Source organism: Lonchura striata, chromosome 20, assembly GCF_046129695.1.
Source record: "Lonchura striata isolate bLonStr1 chromosome 20, bLonStr1.mat, whole genome shotgun sequence".
Classification (NCBI taxonomy): domain Eukaryota; kingdom Metazoa; phylum Chordata; class Aves; order Passeriformes; family Estrildidae; genus Lonchura; species Lonchura striata.
The window spans coordinates 1,675,359-1,681,358 of NC_134622.1; positions in this window are offsets into that span (position 1 = coordinate 1,675,359).

Here is a 6,000-nt window from a genome sequence, read left to right on the forward strand (position 1 = left end):
AATTGTTCCCTGGCAGGGTGGGCAGAGGCTGGGATGGAATTCCCAGAGCAGCTGTGGCTGCCCTGGATCCCTGGCAGTGCCCAAGGCCAGGCTGGACAGGGCTGGGAGCAGCCTGGGACAGTGGGAGGTGTCCCTGCCATGGGACTGGAGGGGCTTTAAGGTTCCTCCCAACCCAAACCATTCTGGGATTCCTTGGGGCCAGGTTCTGCCTCATGGATGTATTCCCACCTTCTCCCCATCCCATTTCAGGACAAACTCAAGGCCCTCTGGAGCTGCTGGGGTGGGTGGATGCCTCACCTGGACATGGGGACTCAGACCCTCAGGGCACAGTGACTGGGGGCATCTTCCATATAAAAAAATTTAAATCATAAAATCCTCATCACTTGAGGACAGACTGAAGTCAGTGAGAAGGTTTGCAAGGAATTACTCCAGAAAAAAATAAAAACAACCAACCAAGCCCAAAGAAACCTCTTGAAAAAATTCAGAAACCTGGTGGTAAAAAGGTGGTGAAATCCTGATAGCAGAAATCCTCCATCCTTTCCCTGTCTCTGCTATTCCCATCACCGCGATTTTTAGGGATGCTGATAACAACATAATCCTCCCCTCTGGGGCACCATTTGGGAAATCGAGCACTGCTAAACTCCCTCTCTGTGCCAGGGCTGGGCTCGGCTGGGCTGTTAAATCTTCTCAGTGCTGAACACGCCTTGGTTGGGAAGCGGGGAGAGCATCAAAGGCAGCAATAATCAGCTGCTAAACGAGCAGCTGGAGCCTCCTGTCAATCCATCCTCATCTCCGGAGCCTCATGGCTCTGAGGGAGGGTGGCACTGGTCCCCTCGGGGAGGTTGGTCCCACCAAATTGTGGAAACGGGACCTGGCTGGGAAGTTCTGCGGGGAAATGGGTTTGGTGCCGTCCTTGCTGTTGGTGCATCCTGGCATGGGGATCCTCGACTCTGGGATGTCCCTGGGAGGCTGGAGCGTGTCCAGGGCAGGGAACGGAGCTGGGAAGGGGCTGAGCCCCAGGAGAGGCTGAGGCAGCTGGGAAGGGGCTCAGCCTGGAGAAAAGGAGGCTCAGGGGGACCTTGTGGCTCTGCACAGCTCCTGACAGGAGGGGACAGCCTCAAACAGCTTCAGATCCTCTTCCCCTTTCCCTGCAGGGCACATCCAGGTGGCTGCTGGGATTCAGGGATTTGGGGGCTCCCATCCTCTCTCAGCCCCTCTGGACTGGGGCAGCTCCATCCCAGTCCCAGCCATCCCAGCTGAGAGCCAGAGCAGTGGAGATGCTTTTGTTCAAGTCTGGAGCTTTCACTTGGACTTTTATGTGCTGCTTTCCCAGCTCAGGCTGGGCAGGTAAAACTCCAGTTCCTTTTTTTGTCTTTCTGACTGACCCCCACACCTTCCTGTGAGGCAGCAAGGGCTGCTGGCAGCACTGGGTGATGGAACTTTGGACAGACTTGTCTTCCCCAGGGAAAAGTGTTGCAGTAAGGTAGAAATATTATAAAGAAAGGCCTCATAAAACCAGGCCTGCTCTGTTATTTCAGTGGCTGGCCTTGTCAGGCTTTGCAAGTTCCCGTGTTAAAGCAATCCTGGTGTGAGCAGTTCATTGACACAACAATCTGTTCCTGGGTAAAAACCAGGAACAGCACCTGTAGAAACTGGTTTTACACTGTCAGATAGGAAAATGAAAACTATCTCTCACAAACAACTTTTCCTACACATACACACTGGGGCTTGGAGTGACCAATCAATTCAGGGCAACAACTTGTTACTGACCAATAAAGTAATTAGTGAGAAAGCTCCTGACTAATTGGAGTCCCACTCGAGGTCTGTAAAACTGTATAAAAACCAGTTATGTGAATAAAGGAGGGGCTTTTCCCACCATGCACACTGAGACCCCAGACTTTAACCCAGGGAGGAGCAGTTCTGGAGGAATGTTGGCAGGAGCCTCCTGCCCCACATCTCTAACAGGTTTCCAGCCCATACTGGCTCCTTCCTTTGGGTATTAGTGCTGAAATCACTTTAACTATGAGCAGTGCTGAATAAACTCAGAAATATTCATAGCAAAATCAGCATGAGAGAGAAAATGAGTGTTCACATTGCTTAGAGATTCAATATTATTTTTTATCAATAGCATTCAGGACTTTCTAGGCTGTTTGCAGACTTCACTCCTCCTTTGATGACACAATGTGAGGTTTTGATGTTTCTTATCTCCCATCTAAAGCCTTCAAAGCTCGGTCAGTGAAGCCCCCAGGCTTTGTGCTCCTGTGCTCTGTTTTCCCTGTGCCTGGAGGCCCTGGAGATCCCAAACCTCCTGCACAGGGCAGTGGCAGCTCCTCCCTGGCAGGTGGGAGGTGCAGGGCAGGCTTCAGTCCCTGCAGGGTTTTATCACCTGGACCAGCCCTGGAGTGACCCCACTGCTGGCCCTGGGTGAGGAGCTTGGGCTGGAGCCTCCAGAGGTGCCTTCCATCCCAAAATATCTCCCGAAAGAGCTGAGCTTTGCCCTGGGCCATCCCAAATGTCCAGCTCCTGCTTGCCAGCTGTGCACTGGGGGATTTGGCTCCCTGTCCCATCACGGGACTCCTCAAATCCTCCAATGATTTGGTAAATCCAGCCAAGGCAAACCCACTCTGCTCTTTGCACCTCAAGGCCACCAGAGCAGGACCCTTTTCCCCCTTCCCATTGTCTCTTCCCGTGGTTTTAGGGTGGTTTGGGGGTATCTGGTTTTTTCCCCCCTCAAGATCTGTTATCCAAAATCCATCTTTCCCCAAGGCCTTCTGTGCCCAATCAGCCAATATCACTCAGTTTTGTGGGGATGAAGTCATTATGTCTCCCTCAGCAAAAAAAACTCCTTTTCCTTTTCCCCCAGGGGGAGGAGAGGCCTTCCCTCAAGATTATGGGATTAAGCAGAGGTTTAAAAGAGAGATCTTGCTTTGTTGCTTAAAGAGCTTAATCTGAAATCCCCTCCACAGCCAGTGGGGCTTTGCAAACGCTGAGTAAGGGATTGGAGCTGATCCCTGCCCCAGGCCTGGAGCTCCAGGTGGGATCAGCCCACCTTGGAGCACTCCTGGTGTCCTGCTTTTCTCCTGGGATGTGCTTTGGGCACAGCTGGATGGGCCCCCCTCCTCCCAGGATCCCAGCCTTGGATCCCAGCACGGCCTTGGGATCAGCCCCAACATCCCAGATCCGTGGGATTTGCCACTGGATATGGCTGAGCTGCCTTGAAGGCACCTCCCCTGTGCCTCAGCCCAGCCTGGGGAAGCTCCAGCACTCCCAGGAGGTCTCCAGGGCTGCTTTGGATATGGCTTTCCCTGTTGCAGCCCTTCCACAGCCCCTGGGGCACAGCAGCCAAGCATCCAACACCCCAAAAGGAAGATGGAAAACCTCGTGCCTGCCGCGTGCACCTGCTATATTTAGATTTAGAGTTATTTTTATTTTTATTTATGTGTGCATTTCTGGCCCAGTGGAGAAACTCTGGCCGTGTGCTTGTCCCACACTCCTGGGAATTACACCCAGAGCATCTCCTGATGGCGGGAGGTGGGGATGGCTCTGGCTCCTCCTTCCCCCTCCAGCCACAGCCCAAATCCCAGCTGGAGCTCTCCTGGCAGCCCTGGGCACAGGGGGGAATTCCTCAGCAGCTTTTACCTCCTACAGAGGCTCAGGAACAGAGCTGGGACATTCACAGGCCTCTGTCACCAACAGAAATTTGGGAGGTTCCACCAAGGGGCTGGAGAGCCCTTCCCAAGCTTTTCCTCCTGTTTGTGTTTTGTCTTTCAGTTCCTGCTCCCCAGGAACTGTCCTTTGTATCACCAAGAATGCACTTTGGGGGATCTGGGGGAGCTTTGTGCTGTGATGAGCTGTCACAGAGCATTTGGGGTTGGAAGGGACCCTAAAGCTCACCTCTTCCAGCCCCTGCCATGGGCACACACACTCTTGACACCCTCTCTGTCTGTTTTGTTTTTGTTTTGGTTTTTTTTTTTTTCTCTTTGCCCTTGGCTGCTGCTATTTTTTATATGATACATTACGTGATATATGTTTACAGCTTTTTCCCCAATATTTATTATTTATATTAAATGGTGCTTTTCTATTTTAAACTAATCTATAAGTGCTAATATCATTAAGAACATGGAGGTAAGGAAGAAGAAAGAGGGGAAACAGGACTGGCCTACATTCCTCTATCTTAAAACCTTTGACCCCCATGTACAAAGTAAAAACCCCCTGTACAGGTGTTTGTAAAATATTAAAAAATCCTTCCCTCTACTTTGTGACTACTTCTACTCTAATATCTAAACTTTTGTGACTTCTTGTTCTTCCTGCAAGGTTAGTAAATCATTCTATGGCTCAAACCCAAAATCACAGCTGTTCCCAGCTGCCTGCCAGGGTCTCAAATGCTTCTGACCCGGACCTAGAACCTCCAAAAAATATCTGAGGGACATTTTGAGTTCCAACAGACACCACTGTGATGGCAGCTGCAGGGACACCTCAGTGGCCTGAGGGTGCTTGATCCCAGTTAAAATTCCAGCTGGCAGTGCAGGGATGGGATCTGTAGCAGCTGTTCCCAAAGGAGTGCTGGGAGCAGGACCAGCATCCTCCCTGGGCACTCCCGAAGCCCAGGGGAACATTCCTGGCAGCTCCTGGATGATTCCACCTGGAGTTTTACCACGCTGGACACCACAGATTGACCCTGGCACTGTGTCAGTGCCAGAGCTGCCAGCCCAGCCCAGCCCAGCCCACGGCTGGGCTCTGCACATAAAAAGCTCATGGAAGTCTCCCAAGGTTTGCTGCAAGGTGTGTGGAGGCTGCTCTCCTCCTTCCTGCTCTGCCTCGGATGCAGCATTCCCAGGAAAACTCCAGGGAAAGTGTGTGTGAGTGCAGAGCAGGGCAAGGCAGGAGGAGAGGAGGAACTCAAGGAGATCTGCAGCTCCCTGAAGGCTGCCCTAAAAGAAGGCACTAAGCTGGGATGAATGATGCATGAGATAAAAGCTTGGGCACGGCAGGGAGGGGGATGGAAATGGGGAAATGGATGAGAGTGGAAGAGCCAGAAGAGCCAGGACAGCATTTAGCAGGAGCAGTTTCGTGTTTGCAAGGGTGGAGGGAATAAAGCCATGAAACCAAACCAAAAAACCTCGTGGCAAAAATTCCAGTGAGCCTCCAGGAGCATGGTGGAGGATGGGAGGGATTGGTGGCATGACCGGTGCTGTCACTTGGAGCTGTTTGCTGTGTTCCAGAGGGAGACACGGCTCCAGGAGCCCTGCAGGGCCAGCAGGGGCGGATCTCCCCTGAACGGGCTCCTTTGGGCTGTGGGACTGGGAAGGGAGAGGGAAACCAACGGGAGCCGAGAGCCCTCGGGCACTTGGAAATTGTTAAATTGAAAAGGTTTACTCCCATCACGGTTAACATGTGAATTTCTGGGAGCATGGGAATACATTTGAGTGCAGGGGCAGGGGGCAGGGAAGGGCTCCCAGAGCCCGGCAGGATGGGGATGGACACAGCAGAGGGCTTTGGGAGGCAGAGCAGGGATTTGGTGCCTCGGGGGCTGGCAATGAGGGAGAGGAGGGGACCAGAGGCTGCTGTGACCCCGGGCAGGTCCCTGCAGAGCCCCTGTGCTGCTGGGCTGGCTCAGCAGGGAGGGGACAACAGCTGAACCTGGGGAAGGTGAGGGAAGAACCAGGGCTGGGGGTTCTTTAAAGGGTCTCAGAGCCAGGGAAGGAGCTGCTGGGCCAGGAGGAGGAGGAGGAGAGGCAGTGCCTGTCCTCCCGAGGACAGGGAGCTGTGTCCTTGCAGGGCTGTGCTGTAAATCTGCTGTGCAGAGCAAGGACAGGCAGCTCCAGGATGTTGATCAGCTCCTTTTCCACGGGGCAGGAGCCCAGAAACGTCCCCACAAGCCCTGGTGGTGCTGTGGCTCCAGGTTCCCCGGGCTCTCACACACTTCCCCTGTGGACACAGCCCTGCTCCAGAGGGTTCCAGGTGCTCCTGGAGGATGGTCCCAGCTCCCTGAGCCCCAGC